The sequence below is a fragment of the Callionymus lyra genome, chromosome 15, assembly GCF_982586985.1.
Source record: "Callionymus lyra chromosome 15, fCalLyr1.hap1.1, whole genome shotgun sequence".
Classification (NCBI taxonomy): domain Eukaryota; kingdom Metazoa; phylum Chordata; class Actinopteri; order Syngnathiformes; family Callionymidae; genus Callionymus; species Callionymus lyra.
Genome location: NC_141832.1, coordinates 13,924,341 through 13,946,601, shown reverse-complemented (window position 1 = coordinate 13,946,601; position 22,261 = coordinate 13,924,341). Strand labels below are relative to the sequence as shown.

Sequence of the window (22,261 nt, the reverse complement as noted above, 5' to 3'; positions counted from 1 at the left end):
TTGTTGCAGATGCTTGTATTGCATCAGCCATGTGGGAGAGCTCGCGCCACTGTGTGTATCTCTTTACACATTGTTTTGTTAAACAAACTTTATTTATTTAATTATTGTAAACATTTTTGTTTAATATGTACGAGAGAAAACAACAAACATGTTTCTTACTATAAAGTACTGTTACGCTTATTGATCAGGAAAATAAATATACTATTTACTTCTAAGGGAGTAATGTAGTAGGTATGTGTGTACAATTTAATTTAATATTAAAGTAAATACGTTTTCAGTCATATAAGTATCATGTGCCTGTGATGTATACGAAGAAAGTTCTGGTTAAAATGCACAAAATTCTGGTTAACCTTCTTAATACTAAGAAAATTGTTCAATATTTTAGGTGTGACCTCTAAACAAAACAGTGTCTTTATGCAATGAAGGTCATTTTTATCAATGCATTAATCATTTAAATAATTTATTAAAGTTAAATTAGAAAATCTGACTCTAAAAACATGCATAGAAAAGACAAATTAACAGCCCAGATTGAACAAAAAAGCCACATGTTGTTTAAATATACATCAATGGAAACATGGTGCACAGTAACAGTGTATTTGTAATGATTCAATTCATGACGTTGGCGTTGAAAGTGACGTAAAATGATAGTCAACATGGCTGGTCTTTTCATTTAAAAGATATTTGGACTCGCAAATGAATGTATAACTTTAATATAATAGTGGTTCTAATAAACATGTTACTCACCTTCAATGTTTTCAAAGAAGTTTTGTCCAGCAGAAACGTGGAAAAAGAGTTGTTGCGCGTGTACTTGGTCAATATGATCATTTCTAAATTCTTCGTGAACAAGGATGTTCTACGTTATCAGTATTGGTGTAAAGTGGTCACACAAAAACATAGCAAACATAGTTGAACTGGGAATACAGCGATCCAGCAGCCATTCAGTTTTCACCTTCAAGATTGTGACCTATGCTGGTATCCAGTAAATTCATTCATTTCTATACAATTATCATTACATATAATGATGACGAAGCACCAAGTTTCCCTACAAAACACTAGGGGGCGAGCCATTCTTGAATAGTTAATTCAAAGCAACATTTGTGGTAGTGTACATGAAAATATGGACACCAAGAGGATTTCTAAATACATTTGAGCATCACAAAGTAACATTGCAAAGAAGCAGTGGTTCTATGAGGGCTTAACCAGGTTACCAACCTGTATCTAAAGAAAAGTATAGAGATAACTTAGTTTCTCTAAGCTAGTGTCACTGCCTTTAACATTAAATTACCTGCTTTGCCCTTTTTTCTGCTTAGTTTGTTTACAGTTTATTTGGTTCCATGCAGGTTGTGAGTGACAGAATAGAAGAGAAGCTGTGGGTTGATAACGTGACAGTCGAGAACACAGTGCCACTCCTGAACAGGTGTGACAAGGTGTCACGCCCAACTTAAAAATATCGTGGCTATTGTTTTCTTAAATCTGTACCAACAACTTTTCCAATGCAATGCTGAGTTGATTTTTCGTGGGCTGATGAGGACAAGGTGTGCAGTGAAGATTCATCAAAGTAATACTTTTTGGCAAAATGACGGAGAACGTTGCATGATGAGAGATGATGAGCGTTTATGACGAAATGTTCATATCACGTTTAAAAAAAAATATTCTATCACTGTTTCACGGTATATAACAGGGTTTTTTTTTCTCATGCAAGAGTTTTCTTACCCGCATTTTCTTTTAATAAGAAAATAATTACTGCAGTCGGTTGGCTTAAATCAGTGGTTCTTAACCTGGGTTCGATCGAACCCTAGGGGTTCGGCGAGTTGGTTTCAGGGGTTCGGCAGAGTCTCTGCCACGGCGGTTCGGACACACCCGAATTATCGTGTAAATTCGTGATGACAGACCCTGCTTGGCCATCATTGGCTACAGACGATAATGCTACACTGCTTGGCCAATCAGTGCTGAGGGGAATTTAGTGCCACTGTCGTGGTAGTACGTCACGTTATTCCTTTGTTAATATTTTAATCGGTACTAACTATGTTGGGAAAAAGAAGAAAGTGGACCGACAAATATGTACAACATGGATTCACATGTAACACTGAACGTGATGGGAGTGAGCGTCCTATCTGCAGGATTTTCAAAGCCAAGTTGAGCAACTCTAGTGTTGCACAGGCAAAACTGAAGGAACACTTCTTGAAGCTGCATGGAGACGGGGAATACAAGTAATCGCATTTTATTTTTCATTAAAGAGGGGTTCGGTGAATGCACATATGAAACTGGTGGGGTTCGGTACCTTCAACAAGGTTAAGAACCACTGGCTTAAATAGCCCATACTACTGTCATAAGAGTTGTATCATGTTTTGTTTTCATGTCCAGACACACGTTAAAGCATAACCTCTTCAGTATGGTGGCAGTTATTATGTTAAAGATGAGAATGATAATGGTTGCAGTCAAAATGGAAAAAAATGTTTGGACATAGTTGCATAATCAGTGCAGTTAACCATCATTATTACAGGAACCTTATCTTTGACGAGGTTGAATGTGATTCCCATTTGAGAGGGTGCAGATTGAGCTGTGGATCGTTCATCGTCGAGCCAAAGGAAAAGTTCTTTTATCTTGTTTTTGTGTTTTAATCATTTTATCTTCGTGTTTATATTCAGTTGTCATGTCTCATCAGTAAAAAGCTAGATTGTAACCATTCAGAACATTCTGTACAATTATCATTACATATAAATGATGACGAAGAACCAAGTTTCCCTACAAAACACTAGGGGGCGAGCCATTCTTGAATAGTTAATTCAAAGCAACATTTGTGGTAGTGTACATGAAAATATGGATACCAAGAGGATTTCTAAATACATTTGAGCATCACAAAGTAACATTGCAAAGAAGCAGTGGTTCTATGAGGGCTTAACCAGGTTACCAACCTGTATCTAAAGAAAAGTATAGAGATAACTTAGTTTCTCTAAGCTAGTGTTACTGCCTTTAACATTAAATTACCTGCTTTGCCCTTTTTTCTGCTTAGTTTGTTTACAGTTTATTTGGTTCCATGCAGGTTGTGAGTGACAGAATAGAAGAGAAGCTGCTGGACAGGTTGATAACGTGACAGTCGAGAACACAGTGCCACTCCTGAACAGGTGTGACAAGGTGTCACGCCCAACTTAAAAATATCGTGGCTATTGTTTTCTTAAATCTGTACCAACAACTTTTCCAATGCAATGCTGAGTTGATGTTTCGTGGGCTGATGAGGACAAGGTGTGCAGTGCATGGAATTCACCTGGAGAATCCAGTTAAGTGTCTTCTTCTGCACCACAGCCTTGGACGAAGAACAATCATCACGTCCTTCTTTCCACCGTGAGCTCCCAGAACCAACCGGAGCGCAGCTTCTTGTTCTTGCTTGAAACAGCAAAAATGGTGTCCGCCCCTAAAATCTGCCAAAGCTGCTAAATTGTGGACGAATCCATGGAGTGTAAGAGTGCTGACTGAAAGTGGAAGACAAAAAAATCAGTAATCTCAACCTTCAACAAGGTTAAGAACCACTGGCTTAAATAGCCCATACTACTGTCATAAGGGTTGTATCATGTTTTGTTTTCATGTCCAGACACACGTTAAAGCATAACCTCTTCAGTATGGTGGCAGTTATTATGTTAAAGATGAGAATGATAATGGTTGCAGTCAAAATGGAAAAAAATGTTTGGACATAGTTGCATAATCAGTGCAGTTAACCATCATTATTACAGGAACCTTATCTTTGACGAGGTTGAATTTGATTCCCATTTGAGAGGGTGCAGATTGAGCTGTGGATGTGGAGGGTACTTTATCTAAAACGTGTTTTCGGCTAAGGTTGTGAAGCAAATTGCTAGTGTTGTCGATGCCGGCTAACACTTTTGCTCGATAGCATTGGTAAGAGATGGTTGTTGTGATCACGTCTTTCATTCTGAACCAAACTTCCACACTACACACGTGGCTGCTCTTGTGGTATTAGTTAATCTGAGGCAACAACGTGTGCTTCGCTTTGAGATCTCTCGCCGCAGACGCTGTGTTGTTGGTGTGCAGCAGTGAAATAGGTCCCCCTTAGAAACACTTGATCTTTGTTTGGTGATATTCACCGGTATAGGAGTATATGAAAAATGTAACAATACAATTTTTTATTTTCCTCACCAAAACAATTTATTTTTCATGAACATCCACAAAAGTTTGACAAATTAGAACAAGTCAGCAAAATACTGAATTTGCAGTGGTATATGAGTATAGTACAAAATACTGAACCAGTCCTTGTCCACTAGTTCAGTAGCAGTGGGTATTTGTGACATTAGATGCAATTATTACAGGGATCCTCTGGAAGCAGCTAGAATTTGCTGTTGGCTCGTAAACTGTTTTCCTTGCAAAGAGGCAAAAGGACACAAGTGTATGATATAAGTGCATAAGATTCTGTCACAATTCTACATATTTCATCGTGGTTAAGGCTGGATTCCCAGGAACAAAATGTAAGGCTATTGATGAGCTACTTCTTAGTGATGTTGCAGGCTACCAGGCCCCTGAATGTGAAGCCCACGTAGAACGTGATGTTCTCATTGCTGTGAGGCACTGAGCGTGCATGGAGGGGCAGAAGGCTGAACTTCCTCTTTTTGGGACCAGCCAGGTAGACGATTATCTTCAGTCAAACCGGACACTTGTTTCAGTATCACTGCAGTCTCAGGCCGCATCTACACTCTCTCAACATCGGTAGGAACCACCACCACCACCACTTTATCTGTGCTCCTGCCCGCTGGTCCTCATCCTGTCCACTCCAGTCCACAGAGACCTGAAACCTCACAACATCCTGGTGTCCATGTCTAACGCACATGGACGTGTTAGGGCCATGATCTCGGAAGGTCTGGGGTTCCTGGGACGGAGGGCTGGATCGCTCCCGAGGTTCTCAGCGAGGACTGCAAGGATAACACGGTTAGTGGTGCTATTTCATCCGTTCCAAGATTCAGAACCCAGAGTTCACGCTTTTACCTGCAGAAGAAATAAGTGCTTATCAGAGATTATTTGAGGAGACGTCTACAGATGAGCTTCACAGGCATTGATGTTTATATCATTGATTTGTTAGCGGCGTTTACAATGCAAGTTGTTCCCCTCACAAGATCTCCTCACACCTGTAATGTTTGAGTCATCTAGTGATGTTTAGATCTATGTGTTTTATTTTTGTTAGAATTGATCTTATAAATTTAGGGTTTTTTTTTTTTTTTTTTTTCAAATATGTTTATTGAGACATATTCAACAATGTATACATTTTCACAAATGTAATATACTTTTTTGTTTTTTTAACAGACAAGGGAAATTCAGAAAAAAATGATTTTCGTTTCTTTTCCCCCCAATCAGAAAATAAAATAGAAATAAAAATAAAAATAAAAATAAAAATAAATAAAGTAAAGTAATACATTAACTAAAAAAAAAGTAAACAACACACAGATAACAAACCCAAATGTGTTTTTTTCTTTTGAAATGCAGTGTATACATCAAAAAAAAGTTTGAGCATTTGAATTCAATATGAATTTGATAAGAATACCCGTGTGCTCCCCTCCCTCCCCACCCCTCCCCGGCTCATCTCACAGTACTGATGGAATGACACATACAAATATAGTTTCTTCTCAGTCAGGCAGTAAAATATTCGATGAAAGGTTTCCATTTGACATAGAATGACTCTGTAGTGCCTCTTAATGTGTATTTAATTTTTTCCAATTTAAGATAGTACATTGTTTCTCTGAGCCATTTTGGTATTGGTGGAGCATCAGATGATTTCCAGCTCTGGAGGATGCAGCGTCTGGCAAGCAGTGAAGTAAATGCAACCATTTCTCTCTGTGTGGTGCTCAGTCCACTGGTGATGTTAGGTGTACCAAAGAGAGCAATATATGGACAAAGTTTCAACTGCACGCCAAGCACTGTGCTCATGATTGAAAAATATCTGGACCAAAAAATCTGAATTTTTGAACATAAGAAAAACATGTGTGAGAGGTTGCATGGAGAGCTCTGACATCTGTCACATACATCAGTAATGGTGTCGTAGATCCTCGACAGTTTGGACTTTGAGTAATGAACTCTGAACAGAACTTTGAATTGGATCAGTACAAGTCGAGCACACGAGATAGAGGACCCAACCATACGCAAGTCCCTCCCCCAGTAATCCTCAGTGATGCGCATCCCCAGCTCCTCCTCCCATCGCTCCCTTGTTCTTGTATCTTCTGTGCTGATTGACAGGATAGAGGCATATAATTTAGAGATTGACCCCCTCTGCTGGTGATTAATTGTAAGAAACTCTTCCCAGGGTTGATTGGGAGGCAGTGAGGGAAAGTTTGAAAAAGTTTTGGAAACAAAACTTCGGATCTGAACTGTGAAGCCCGTAGCTAATATAATGTAGAAAGCTCATTAAAATCGGCAAAAATGTCATTTATGTACAAATCTTTTATATGTTTAATACCTCTATCCTGCCAAGCAGCGAATGAAGAGTCCAACACAGAAGGAGGAAACGCATGGTTAAGGCTCACGGATGTAAGAGGAGAAACATCTCTAAACTTAAAGTGACGCCTGAATTGAAGCCACATTTTAACTGTTTGTGAACAACTGGATTATTTGTAAATTCTGAAAGTTTTAAGGGAAGTGAAGAATACAACAGAGCTGTCATAGAGGTTCTCCGACAAGACGCCAGCTCCATATGACACCAAGAAAATTTTGACGATGCCACATAGAAGCCAATTTTTTGAATGTGAGAGGCCCAGTAGTAAGCTTGAAAATTTGGTAGAGATAGACCGCCATCAAATTTGCAATTTTGAAGAATTGCCTTTTTGATCCTCTGCGTTTTTCCAGACCATAAAAAGAACTTATTATCTTATCAATAGTGTTAAAGAAGTACTTGGGCAGAAAGCATGGCAGAGTTTGAAAAAAATACAAGAATTTAGGAAGAATATTCATTTTGACCACATTGATTCTACCAATTAATGAAAGGGGAAGACTGGACCACCTACGGATGTCAGATTTCATCTCTGATATTAAAGGGGTAAAGTTTGCTGAAACTAGTTTACATATAGTTGAAGTAACATTGACCCCCAAGTACTTGAAGCCAGTCAGATTAAATTTAAACGGGAAATTGGACGATTGCATTTGTTGTGCTGAGCCATTAATAGGGAAACAAACACTTTTATCGAGTTTTAATTTGTAACCGGAAAATTTACCAAATTTGTCCAGAATGTTCAAAATCACAGGCACACCAACAGCAGGGTTTTCAACATAGAGAAGCAAGTCATCAGCATAAAGAGAGAGTTTGTGTTCTTTTCCATTGCGTATGATACCTTGAAACCCTCTTTCAGACCTCAGTGCAATAGATAGCGGCTCGATGGATAGAGCGAAAAGTGACGGAGAGAGTGGGCAACCTTGGCGAGTTCCACGTTCTAGACCAAAATTATTAGACTTGATATAATTTGTGATTACACTGGCAAGAGGCGAAGAATACAAAAGACGTATCCAGGAAATGAATACGTCCCCAAATTTGAATTTTTCTAAAACGGAAAAAAGGTATGTCCACTCTACTCTATCCAAGGCCTTCTCGGCATCCAACGATATTGCAATCTCTGGTTGAGCCTCAGTCTGATCAGAGTAAATGATATTAAATAAAGTGCGGGTATTGAAGAATACCTTTTATGAAACCATTTTGCTCTTCGGATATTATGGTAGGCATGACTTTCTCTAATCTAGTAGCGAGGATCTTTGCTAATACTTTGACATCAGAATTTAGTAGAGAGAGCGGTCTGTAAGAGCCGCACAAGCTCGGGTCTCTGTCTTTCTTGGGTAGTATTACAATTTGTGCCTGGGTAAACGTTGGAGGCAACGTGCCAAGCTCAAGTGATTCATTGAACACAGATAGTAATAGTGGGGCTAATTTCAATTGAAATGTTTTAAAAAACTCAATAGGGAAACCATCAGGTCCAGGGGCTTTGTTTGATTGCATATTTCTAATTGATTGTATGATTTCTTCTAGGGTCAAGGCTGCATCTAGTTTTTCCCGTTGAGTTTCTTCAATTTATGGGAAGCACAATTTGTCCAGGAAGTCTCTCATTACATGATCATCCTCCGGAAAATTTGAACTATATAAATCCTAATAGAAGGTTTTAAAAATATTATTAATGTCGATGGGGTCGTCTGTCAATGAGTTATTGTTTGTTTCTTATTTCCATGATATGACGAGAGGTTGCTCGCCTGCGGAGTTGATGAGCCAATAATCTGGATGGTTTTTCCCCATGTTCGTAATAAGTGCCGCGACTACGGAGAAGTAAGCGTTCTGCATCTTTGGTAGATATCAGATCGAACTCTGCCTGCAAGTCGAGCCTCCGTTTGAACAACTCTGGAGTTGGATTTTCAGAATATTTTTCATCCAGATTACTTATGTCAACAACAATTTGTGAGAGTCTAGCATTACATTTTTTTTTGTATGGGACGAATAAGAAATTATTTGGCCTCTGAGGTAACATTTTAATGTCTCCCATAGTAAACTATGAGAGGAGCAGTCTTTACGATTTATGTCCAAAAAGTCATCTATTGATTTATAAATAAATTTACAGAAGTCCAGATCTGCCAGTAGAAGTGAATCAAACCTCCAGGGTGGTCGATTGTGCCTCTGAGTGGACGAATTTATATCAAAGATCACTGGAGCGTGATCAGAGATAACAATACTTAAGTAATCCGAATTGGATACGAGAGGGTTCAAAGTCTCATCTATTAAAAAGTAATCTATTCTTGAATATGAATGGTGGACTGGGGAAAAGAAAGAGAACTTCTTGGAGGAAGGATTCCTGTGTCTCCAAGGATCAACCAGACCACTCCGAATAGCAAAATCCATAAACATTTTTGACATACATGACTGTGTCTGTTTTTTAGAGCTAGAACGATCTAGTGTATTTTCCTGGACACAATGAAAATCCCCACCTAAGATTACAGAGTGAGAGTCTAGGAAAGGAAGACCACTAAGTAATTTCCCTGCAAATGTGGCATCGTCAATATTAGGAGCATAGATGTTTACCAAGAGAACTTTGGTTTGCATGAGGGTACCAGCAACGAGAACATACCTGCCATTTATGTCCGCTATTACCTTTGTGGCTGTAAACTGTGTTCTCTTGTTGACAAGAATGGCGACCCCTCTAGCTTTTGAGTTAAAATTTGAGTGGAATATTTGACTCACCCAGGGGTTCCGCAGTCTATTGTGATCTTTAATTCTCAGATGCGTCTCTGTGAAAGAAATATTGCTTTATTACAATATTAATGTGTTTTAAACTGCTTACTACATTATCACAATATTAATGTGTTCACTTCTTTACCACAAATGCATATGTGTTCGAAACCACTGATTGCCTTAATCACAATGTGTATGTGTTTTGAAACTCCTCACAAGATGTATCCCATCAGGGGTCAGCAAGGGCAAGTGAAGGAACAGGGAATGAGTTGGGAGGGGGCAGGTGAGAAAGAGCAGATAACTGTGGGATGCTCCCTAACCTTGAGTGTTATCTGTAAGACTGTTTTGAACTGCTGATGCCAATGCTGTGATGTAACCTGCACAATGAATCTTACTAAGGACAAACTAAGTTGGGAGGGGGGATGAGCAGAAGAGACTGCTTTTGATGTAACCCCTCCAAAATGTGTTTTGCTTTGAACAAACTGAATAAAAAGGGAGGGACGCTGGAACTTCGTCGGACAGTCGGTGCGAGCTAACTTCCGCGTTGGTTCTGGCTGTATCCTCTAGAGTGAAGAAACAATCTCTTACTGGTGTGAGTCTGAATCTTTTGCTATTGAACTGATTTGTCTGTGAAACATTGTGAACAGTTTTTCTGACATTTAACTTGGTCCTTCGAGCCGGATGCCAACGCCCTTTCTTCGGTGGATGATCGACGATGCCTGAACCACACGGTGCACCGGCCAGTGGGTCTTACAAACCCCTGGGAGACCTCCTTTCCACGAGGCCAGGAGTCGGACATCATCTACCGGAGAGAAAGCCGACGGCATCCAAGACCAGATCAACTCCACCAGCGAAGAGATTGAGGTCAGTTACATTTTCTGACCAAAGGTTGTGTCATTGTGATATAAAGCATCGTTGTATCAAATGAACGGAACGTGGGACTAAAGGGGACAACGTAGACGTCCCTCCACGAGATCACTGTGTGGTCTAAGGCTGTATTATTGTAATACGGAGTGTCATTGTGACAAAAGGTACAAGTAAATAGAAAGAGGTTTAATCTTTTCTGTTTAAAGGCCGCACTTGCAGTACGGGGTGTTACTGTAACACCAGGGCCATTTTCTCACTGAGAGGTTGTTGGGATTCTTGTCGGTCGAAACCTAACGGTGAGAACGTAAAACTGACCAAGAGTTTACAAAACCATCATAGAAATTGGATGTCTTGAGTAAAAGAAAGAATCTAAAACTGGTGAAACGACTGTGAGTATAAACACCCAGGGGTGCCCGCCTCGTTTGAGGTAGAAGTTTGACACCCGGTCGCCACCAGGCATTTAGCATTTTCCTTCGAAAAAACTCGGCAAGACACATACCAGAACGACATGAAGAAGGCAAATAAGACTTCTACGGGTGTAGAAGCAATTAATAAGGAGAGAGAAAAAGAAGAACAAATGTGTAAAGTTAAGTTGGCAGAATTAGACAATAAAGGTTGTTGCAGGTTTGTGAAAAAGTGGCAGAATCAGTATAGTTTTCCAGGAGATGTTGATAATGAGACAGAATTGAGTAAGTTGTTGAGTAAATTGTCTTTGAAAGATAGAGAAAAGGGAAAGTTGAACGAAGTACATGGAAAGCAGTGGTACGCATGTAAGACTCTGTATGACAGAGCAAGGGAAAAGAATCAGAAAATAAAAAATAAAAAACAAATGAAAGTGTGTTTAGTATCAGTAAATTGTGCTACAAAAAATTAAATAAAGATTTAAAGTGAAATTACTGATCCAATAACAAAACCATCATGAACATAGTTGCTTTTAGAATCATGCAGTGGTCAGTACCTGACATGAATGAAGTGAGCATAAGTGACTGATACAGGAAAGTGTTTTAGGCTACAATAACTACATACCTGAAGTAATAATGATACAGCTAAGGTTAAACTAACTGTTTAAGATGAAAATGAATTTGAACAAATTGATGATTCAGGAGCAAGTTTAACTGTGTCTCCGATCGCTGATAATGTGCAAAGGGGAAGCTCCCCTAGAGCAGAAAAGTTGGAATTCCCTCCCTCCGATTTGCACGGGCGGGGGCCAATTCCAACTCCAACACCGCGGGTTCACCAGGCGGGAGGGGCCGGAGTGAGGGAAATACCTAAGATATATCCGTGCCTGCCCGAGACACCTCCATTGTACACACCAACAATGATGACATCAAACTCATCAGCGGCAATCCCCCCTGAAAAGAGAGTTTTGCCAGCCGTGACTCCATCTCAGGGAGACGCGATCACAACTCAGTAGCAGCCTCCTCTACAAGTTGGAATGCTGCCAGCCCTGACCTGAGCTCAAGTCATTGTGATTATAACTCAAACAAACCAGTTGGATCTGGAACTTTTGAGAAACGGGTGACAAGAAGTATGGGGGGGGGGGTCGGTGATTGGGAAAAACAAATGAATCCACAGCATCCACTACGAGAAAAATCCGAGCTGAAGCTACATGATATTAACGAACAGACTACAGGAGCATTCCCTATGATTCAAATGCCGAGTAATGATGCAAATGTACCATTCTATGTTTTTAGACCATGGACACCCGTAGAAATTAAAGACATAGTTAAATCTATTGCAACACCTGCTGCAGACATAAAACAGTTTGTCAAAGAAATCAGAGACCTTGTCACTGGTCACAGGTTGAACGGTCACGAGATAGCTAAATTAATGGCACTATCTACAGGAAGTAGATACGGGATTGTAATGGAGGGGTGGACGGGACTGAATGATCAAGGTAACGTCATACCATATGCACAAGTCATGTTACCCCTGAATGACATTTTGGAAAGATGTGAACGGATCTATGCACAGAGACCTGATCCTAATCAAATAGCAGCCTGCAGACAGAATGAAGACGAAAACATAGACGACTTTAAAATCAGATTAATGGATGTTTTTAACAAACATGGTAGGACTCCGGAAGATCATCCAGCTCTATGGAAATCACATTTAAAAATTATTTATTGAACGGGACATCTTGCCAGAGATTGTCCTGAGAAAAGCAAGCGCAGAGATAAACCCAGACGAAAACACTACTCTGATGATTCGTCTGAGGATGAAGAATGACTAGGCCTACAACAGGTGGCGGCACCAAGGTCACAACCGAATGCACCGCCATGTGAAACTGATAAATCAGAAGAAGAAATTAACCTCTCACATACAAGATTGTGTTGAAGAAATTTGTCGAATTGAAGCATGTCATACTTAAGGAAATATATTTTATATAGTTACGACGCAAATGCATCGTGAATCTTTATTAAAAGGATGTTGTTTTCTTAGTAAAACAAACATAAATATGGAGCATTTAAACATTAATTTAATGTTAAGTCTTTTTGTGATCAAGTTGTTCATCAGCAGGTGGTTTTCAAATTGTTGAAACAAGTTTGGGTTAAGTTGTAATAAATACAAATGTTTTCTTTTCCAATAAAATCTTTTAGCAGAAAATTGTTTTCCTGATTCAAACATGTGACGTATGTTTGTGAACGAAATAAAGGGTGATAAACAGAAACCGGCTGTTTCTAAAGCACCGAAACCACAGACAAAGAAACAAATGCTATGATGGAAAAGGTAAAATCTTCGGAAACCAATTTTTCATTTTTTTAATAAGTATTATAGACTTTATTGAGGTTAATTCCATGTAAAAGAAGAATATGTTGTTTGAGTTGATAAATTTTAATTTGAAATTAATTTGTCTTTGTCGGAATAATGATACTGAAATTGGTCGAAGAATTTCTAACTACTAGTTTTTCAATCTAGGTGGTTTAATAGTTGTTGTGTGAATTAATGTTGTTTGACTATATTTTGGACTATGGAAGTATTTGTCTTGTCCCATCTTTGAGCAAACAGTAACAGCAAAAGGAGGATTCATGACATCAGTCCTGATGCAGAAACATGGTAGCAAGATGAGCCCAGTTGCATATTATTCACAACAGTTGGATCCAGTGGCACGAGCAACGCCAGAATGTGTACAAGCCGTGCTCTCTGCGGCGCTCGCTGTGCAAGCGTCCGCCGAGGTCGTCCCGTTTCACACGTTGACTCTGAAAGTACCACACGCGGTATCAGTCTTACTGTTGGAAACGAAAATGCAGTTCTTATCACCTGCTCGACATCTACATTGCACTGCTGTATTGTTATCTCAGGGACACATTAACATCGTCAGGTGTGGAGCACTCAATCCAGCGTCATTAGTGCCCACACCACTAGATGGCACTCCACATGACTGTGGAAGCCAAGTCCAAATTTTAACTAAACCACGACCAGACTTGACGGATACACCTTTAACGACAGGAACCGTAGTGTTTGTTGACGGTTCAGCAATTAAAGATGAAAAAGGAAAAAACAAAGTGGGGTACGCGGTGACGACCGCAGATAAAGTACTTTATCAAGGGAAATTAAAGTCAACTAGTTCAGCTCAGGCAGCTGAGCTGGCAGCCCTTATAAAGGCATGTGAAATTTTTGAAGGTGATGATGTAACTATCTGGACAGATAGTCAATATGGATACGGTTCTGTGCACGTGTTTTGTCAACAGTGGGCGAGAAGAGGATTTAAAACGACAACAGGAAAAGAAGTAGCTCACAAAGAGTTACTCGTAAAATTGTTGCATGCCATCCAACTACCAAAGAAGTTGGCAATATGTAAATGTGAAGCACATTTAACAGGAAATGATCCAGTCACTATTGGAAACAGACTGGCTGATCAGGCTGCAAAAGATGCAGCACATAAAAGCCCACAAGTTGGAACAATGCTTGCACAGAAGACCACATCCTCACAAGAAACACCTGTAAAAGAAAATGAAGTGTTAATAAGCAGACAACAAAACGCACCTCACACAGAGAAGACATATTGGGGAAAACAAGGTGCTGAAACAAACTCAAAAGGTCTGAGTACACTATCAGATGGGAAACCGTGGTTACCAAAATCTATGTTTGAATGGGCAGCAAAATTGAGTCATGGTTTGAGCCATGTCTCAACAGGAGGGATGGTAGCCCAAGTAAAACAGCATTGCCACGTTCAAGGGTTCACTCTATATTCAAATTTTTTTTGTCACAAGTGCCTTATTTGCATAAAGAACAATGCACAAGGGTATTTAAGACCCAAACGGGGAAAGTTCCCAGAACCACCAGAACCATTTCACACCGTAAACATGGATTTCATTGAACTAAACAAAGCACAAGGTAAACAATATTGTTTGGTAATCATTGATGTGTTTTCAAGATGGGTAGAAATTTTTCCAACAGCACATGCTGATGCAAAGACAGTTGTTAAAGCACTGTGTGGTCGAATTATTCCTACATTTGGTATTCCATCGCTCATTCGAAGCGACAATGGTTCACATTTTCTTAACATAGCTGTAACCAAAGTTGGTGAACTCCTGAACATTGATTTGAAACGACAATGTGGATACCACCCCCAGTCCGCAGGACTGGTTGAAAGAACCAATGGTACTGTGAAATCGAGGCTTGTGAAAACAATGAGAGAAACAAAAAGACAGTGGCCAGATTGTGTTGGTCTCGTTGAAATTGGTATGAGAATTGTACCCGCTGAAGGGAAAACATTGTCTCCATTTGAAATCATACACGGTAGACCTTATAATTTACCTGATCTAGCACCCAAAGGTCAAAGTATAACAGGAGGGTCAATTCCGGCACACATGAGAAGACTGTATGAACAGAGAAACGTTCGTAAGCACAATGATCTGCCAGTTTGTTCTGACCCACAGACTTTCCAGGTGCAAATTGGAGACTTGGTGTTTCTAAAAGTGCTGCGACGACTTAAGTGGGACAGTGAACGGTGGGACGGTCCTCACGAGGTGGTGGCTGTCAGTCCAACAGCGGTAAAGGTCGACGGCCGGACCGGTTGGATTCATCAATCTCAGTGCAAACTTCGACGACTGCCTCCTGGTCCTGACGGTTCCGGAGCCCCTACCACGTTTCAACAAGCCAAAAAGACAGAGTGATAAAGGTCCTCTGCTGAGCCCGGCAGCCCTGTCACTCCGACGAAAGACCACAGCGCCCCATCCTCAATTGCACGTGTCAAAAAGACCACAGCGCCCCATCCTCAATTGCACGTGTCAAAAAGACCACAGCGCCCCATCCTCAATTGCACGTGTCAAAAAGACCACAGCGCCCCATCCTCAATTGCACGTGTCAAAAAGACCACAGCGCCCCATCCTCAATTGCACGTGTCAAAAAGACCACAGCGCCCCATCCTCAATTGCACGTGTCAAAAAGACGGACGAGTGAGGAAAGGCTCTTTGCTGAGCCCGGCAGCCTTGCCCTTCACTCCAACGCATCGGACGAGAGTTTATCCGCGGTAAACGCACGCTCTCGAGGGTTCAGAAGAAACCCCAACGAACGGAACTAGAGTTCTTCCGCGGCAAACGCACACTCTCGAGAAGAATGATGAACCAACCACAGAGACTTCTCCGTTCCGGATGGGTGAGAAACCTTGGACAATGTATGATTGTATGTACTATGATTATGGGAACGGTATTAGTCTTTTTGTGGGCATTGTACATCTTGGAGTGGGGTCCACCTAATTCTAAGGTAGTAGAACGAAACTTCAATCAAACTAAGAACCTGACTAGAAGCAAACGAGACAAGGAATTTGATGACAGATGTCTTTGCGGAGGGTCAAGCCTTTGTCTAGCCCAATGCAATGAAGGTGTTTACTTAGGGAGGGGACCACCAGGTTATGTCACACACAAAGACATAGGAGATATTAGTCGGCTACAACAATATACAGGCACCTTTATCAATCTTACACAACTAGCTAATGACACGGTTTTAACAATTCCGTTAGCTAACTTTCACACTGAATCAACCCATAAAAAACTCAAGGCTGTACAGTTTAATGAATGGTCAAAATATTGGTTCTATCTCATGTCCCAAGAAACCTCGGCTAAGAGAGATGCATGGTGGGGATGGGATAATTATGTAACAACAGAAAGCGGTGATTATTGGCCAAAAGCCAAACGAATAATGGCGCAAAAAATTGGAAAGATAAAGTGTACATGACGCACAGCGGAATGAATCTGATATTCACTTTTAAAGCCATGACAGAACTCCCAAACAAAGATAAAACAGATTGTAGCGTTTTGACACTATGGGCCTGGTATGCAAATGGTGCAGATCCATTCGTCCTAATAAAAGTATGCTATAGACCAATCTTAGAAACCAAGACACACCTCCTCCCAACGGAGAAACCATCAAAGAATTGTTGGCAGTTGACACAGGACTCACTATTGATAACAATCTCTACCTTGAGCGTGTTGTAAACATTGCCAGATCCATCAGAAAGGATTGTGCAGTTTGCATGAGACCGAGGGCAGCAGTAACACTGGTTGAGCCGATTGGAAACTCGTCATGCGTGATGAACATGACACAGGGTTTCAAAGTGAAAAGTTACTGCATGCCATATGCTCAAAGGTACCCCATAATCGGAGCAACGTCCAAACCCTTCTTGTTCCATCCACCGACAGGGGGCAAATTTGTTTGTTACTCCCGAACATCCTGTGGTAAAGACGTCTGCAGGGATTATGGGAGGTTGAATGCATCGTTCTGTGATCAAACTGTTAACTTGTCAAAGAATGCCTTGAAACACGTCATTTGATCTCAGTTGTGGTGGTGGTGTGGAGGTGGGGTTTTGAGAAACAGATTGGTGGAAGAATGGACGGGTAAATTTGCTTATGTAACAGGAGAACAAGAGAAAAAGACTTATGTGTTGAATGATGATTATGTGTTGGATGATGATGACCAAATTGTAGACATGAATTTAACCGACGCGAGAGCGAAAAGAAGCATTCCTGATTCACCAATGGTTAGTAATACACTTGTGTACTTTGATGCCAAACTCAAAGCATGGAAGGTGTGGTCCCCAATCCAGTCTTACAATGGTTAAACGACACGTTCGTAGCTGGAAAAATGTAATCCTAACTATTGCCGGTATAATTATGGCTATTATCTCATTTTTAATTTTAATAGTAGCATGTGGTATTCCTTGTTTGTGTATAATGATGGCTAAAATGATGGACGCAGTTAGCGTCAAGGTAGCCGCTCATGTCACTATAGCCATGGCACAATACGAGTTGGTGCCAGTTGAAGACGACTCAGAATGCGAAGTCTAAAATGTATCGATGATATTCCAGTTTATTTTGACGCTGTAACTGAAAAGTCTACCAAGGCAGAGGTTATGAGCCGAGTGTTTTACAAATTGGAAATGTCGGGAAATGTTGTATATATATGTAATGAAATGTTGGCTTCTTGCTGGGAAAGGGTTTCTATCTTCTTTTTGCCCACAGGAAGGGTTTTTGAGGATAGTTTTCTTCCCATTTCAGCAATAAGTCTTTTAAAACACTGTTTAATATTGATAAACAGGAGGGAAATGTGAAAGAAATATTGCTTTATTACAATATTAATGTGTTTTAAACTGCTTACTACATTATCACAATATTAATGTGTTCACTTCTTTACCACAAATGCATATGTGTTCGAAACCACTGATTGCCTTAATCACAATGTGTATGTGTTTTGAAACACCTCACAAGATATTTCCCATCAGGGGTCAGCAAGGGCAAGTGAAGGAACAGGGAATGAGTTGGGAGGGGGCAGGTGAGAAAGAGCAGATAACTGTGGGATGCTCCCTAACCTTGAGTGTTATCTGTAAGACTGTTTTGAACTGCTGATGCCAATGCTGTGATGTAACCTGCACAATGAATCTTACTAAGGACAAACTAAGTTGGGAGGGGGGATGAGCAGAAGAGACTGCTTTTGATGTAACCCCTCCAAAATGTGTTTTGCTTTGAACAAACTGAATAAAAAGGGAGGGACGCTGGAACTTCGTCGGACAGTCGGTGCGAGCTAACTTCCGCGTTGGTTCTGGCTGTCTCCTCTAGAGTGAAGAAACGATCTCTTACTGGTGTAAGTCTGAATCTTTTGCTATTGAACTGATTTGTCTGTGAAACATTGTGAACAGTTTTTCTGACATTTAACTTGGTCCTTCGAGCCGGATGCCAACGCCCTTTCTTCGGTGGATGATCGACGATGCCTGAACCACACGGTGCACCGGCCAGTGGGTGGACTGTGAAACATTGTGAACAGTTTTTCTGACAGTCTCCTGCAAGAACACTATGTCACAATAATTTTTTTTCAAATGAGTGAAAACCTTGGATCGTTTGATGGGCTCCCCCATTCCTTTAATATTCCAGCTAAGAAACCTCAGCGGCCTCCCTGAGAAGTGATTTGTGTTACTCATAAGCAAATGCTGTGTACATTAATAAGTGAGACGGTGATGATGAGCCGAGGAGAGTCCCTTCCCCTTTTCCCCGAAAACCAACAAAAACAAGTGAATAAGAAAAACAATAAAAGTTAAAAGAAAAAACCCACAAACCCAAACAACACGCAAAGTCCCCTCCAAAAACAAAACTGGAGTAACGGCCGTGTAAAACCCACTAAGTAAGAAAAGTCATTCATAATAAACGACACGGAGTTAGTTTACCAACCCACAAAAAAAAGTTAATGCAACTACCTCAAATGAGTGGCCCCCGAAATCTGGCCACATCATAATAGAGCGCAGATGAAGAAAAAATTCAAATACAAATTGTTATTATCCGAAAGATACTTGTAAATCGTATTAAGATTCAGAACCATATTTGCAAGTGCAAAGAACAATATAACAAGAAATGTAAAAATGAAATGTTTCAAAATAGAAATCTTATAAAAACTTAATATATAACATTAAACCATTTACAGCTTTTCACGCTGTCAAGGAACAGAAACCTGAGTTATGCAGCAGCACAGACACCATCACTTCTCACTCAATATTTTTACGTATTTTGCTGCTTCATCGGCTGATGTGAACTCCCTCTCAGTCCCGTTATGTGTGACCCGTAGGCGGGCAGGGTACAACAGACCATACCGAACTCCATCCAGAGCCCATAGTTGTTGACGTACCTCGTTGAATGCAGCCCTGGCTCAGGCTACCTTCGCGGTGTAGTCAGGAAAGATCAACAAGTTATTGTCTCCAAACCTGATGCGTCCTCTCTCCCTGGCCCGGCGCAAGATGTCAGCACAGTCTCTGTGGTAGTGGAACCTGACGACGATGGGACGTGGACGATCCCCGGGATTCAGTTTCGGTCGTAGTGTGGGACCGGTCGAGCTCCGGCATCGCCTCCAAACCGAACGCCTCCTTCAGCATGCTGGACACCACGGATGTAGAACAGCTGTCGGGTCCCTCCGGAACGCCCAGGATGCGCACGTTGTTACGCCGTGATCTCGCCTCCAGGTCCTCACTTATTCTCCAGTGTCGTCACAACCGTCTCAAGACGCTTCACTGTGGCTTTAAGTTGAGTGATGTCGTTGGAGCCGCCAGAGAGAGAAACCTCCATTTCCCCCACAGTAGACTTCAGGCCCGCGACGTTAGCATCAACCGCTGATATGTCGCTAGCCACCTTAGCTTTAACAGCTCGAATGTCTTTCTTTAAGGGCGATAGTGCCTCGTCGAGTGCGGCCTTCAACTCTTCTTTCAATATATCCGCTATCTCCTTACGGAGAGCGGCGAGAAGCTGCAGTTTAAGCTTTTCAAAGTCCATCGTTTGACAATGGGTTGAATGCTCGGAGCTAGCCGGGCGCTCACGCGAGGCTTCGGCATCAGCAGGCCTCAACTGTTGTTGAGTCGAGTTACCGCTCCTGGAGTTCTTGGTGCCCTTTCCCGACATCTTTGGTTAGCCAACAGGTTTAAAGTGCTGGTTTAAGTCGTTTTCTTCAGCGCTAATGTAATTCAATTTAAAGTTTTACTGAAAGATTTCGGGAGCCTTCTCCAACACGTCCTACTCCATTGCTGGCCAAACCACGCCCCCATAAATTTAGTTTTTGATACTTTTTCCAGATCCCATTTCTATACTAAACCCATGTTTTGTGTTTGTTGTGTTTATTCTTACCATCAAATGCGACCTCTTCCAGACCTGCTCCGTGGACATCTTCTCTGCCGGTTGTGTGTTCTACTACGTGGTGTCCCAGGGATCCCACCCTTTTGGGAAATCTCTACAGAGACAAGCGAACATCTTACTGGGCACTTACAGCCTCGAGCACCTCCAGCCCGACGTGCACAGTGAGAAAACCAGACTTGGAAAAGTTCTCGTGTCTTCGCTTGGCTCTGAACCCAGCTCCTGCTAACAGGTGACATCGTGGCTCAAGACCTCATCGAGAATATGTTGAGTGAGAAGCCTCAGCAGCGCCCGTCAGCGTAGTGCGTCCTCAAACACCCGTTCTTCTGGAGCCTGGAGAAAGAGCTGCAGTTCTTTCAGGTGTGTTTTTTTTTTTTAATACCAGTCAGTCGTGTCTTCGCCTCCCTTCATGAATCCTCATGAACTTAAAGAGTGTTTTGAACAAGTTAATTTGGTTCTATTTCAGGACGTGAGTGACCGAATAGAAAAGGAGCCGCTGGACGGACCGATCGTCAGACGGCTGGAGTACGGCGGCAGAGCGGTGGTGAAGGGCGACTGGAGAGAACACATAACGGTGCCACTGCAAACAGGTAAACGTCTGACACGGATCCTTCAACTATCTTTACTTCATTCAATCTTCAGGATCAGATACGAAATACATTTTTCGTCTTAACTTTAAGTCAAAGAAAATGTAAGAGGGCATCTCCACTGGTGCTGGAAAACATCCCATTCTGTTACGGTTGCAGATGAATACCACACAGTGATTACTAAAGGGTTCCTGGGAATAATCTTAAAGGACATTTAAAACAGGATCTGAAAAAATACATTAATTTGCCCTAAAATGTCGGAGATATTTAACCCAAAATTTAAACTTCAAAACATGTAAGTAAGTAATTTTTATTTATATAGCGCTTTTCCAGACCAGGGTCACAAAGCGCTTAAACAATCCAAACAATATTCAATAAAGTATATACTTTAAAGATCAAGATAAAACTGATAACACAACAGGAGTTCCAGAAAATCAAGGAAAAGCCTGAACAAATAGTAATGTCTTAAGATGTTTCTTAAAGGAGTCAGTAGATCCATCAAGCGCAAAGAGAGAGAGGAAGATCGTTCCAAAGCTTAGGAGCAACAGTCTGGAAGGATTTCTCTCCTCTGGTCCTGAACCGTGTGAGAGGAACCATCAGTAGATTCTGATCCACAGGCCTTAGAGCCCGAGCTTATTATAATGTAGTGGATATTTTTAAATTTTTCAAATTTGCTTCACGGTTGACTAATAAAGATTGATTAAATGATAAAACAAGTACAACAATTGTATCTGTAATCTCCTTTCTCTTTTTTCTTCAGAAACATCATTACCGGGAGCTGCCACTAGAGGTTCAGGACACTCTGGGTTCCATCCCCGATGACTTTGTCTCGTATTTCACCTCACGGTTCCCTCACCTGCTGATGCACACATACCTGGCCATGCGGACCTGCACACAGGAAAGGCCTTTCTTGCCTTACTACTCCACTGCTGAGCAGTTTTTAAAACCCGATGCCCTCCACACGCACCCGAGGCCGCGGGTTCACACGTGTGCTCCAGCACCTCCGTCCCAGTCGCAGGAGTCGACACCAGAATCGGCGTTGATCGCTGAGAAACTCTCTGGTCCCTGCGAAGAACCGGAGCAGACACACCTGCACTGCCAAAAAGAGTCCCCCCAGACGAGTGAACCAGAGTGAACTACAAATGTTTTCACCCAGCACAAAATAAATGTCGCTACTGCCTTATTTATGGAGGAGAAATGGAGCCGGGGTAGATGTTCTGTGTGCTGGTGAGGACCAGGCCTGCAGTGCCTGGGATCCATCCGCACGTTCTTCTGACGCCCAGGAGCCAACAGGGGGCGCTGCCTCTTGTTCTGCAGTTATATTTTATATTGACACGGCAATGGAGTCTGTCTCCAAAAAAAAACGAAAACACTTGGCTCCTTCTGTTGGCCCTCAGCGGGCCCGACAGTCGTCTGTGATGTTATTGTGCATGCTGTATTGTCAAGCGCGTCTTTCCAACGCCCAAATATGGTATGCAGATTTTTATCCAATCAGTTGTGACGACTGG

At 41.4% G+C, this 22,261-nt stretch overlaps 1 long non-coding RNA gene and 1 pseudogene across 1 annotated transcript; both read left to right on the top strand.

The window, feature by feature from the left end:
- The first annotated feature begins 4,585 nt into the window (after positions 1–4,585).
- LOC148065014 (serine/threonine-protein kinase/endoribonuclease IRE1-like) lies at positions 4,586–21,969 on the top strand (annotated as a pseudogene).
- LOC148065015 (uncharacterized) lies at positions 9,428–18,131 on the top strand. The gene is made up of 2 exons (XR_015713429.1): positions 9,428–10,057; positions 14,944–18,131. It is a non-coding gene; the product is annotated as an uncharacterized LOC148065015 (long non-coding RNA).
- Positions 21,970–22,261: the final 292 nt, after the last annotated feature.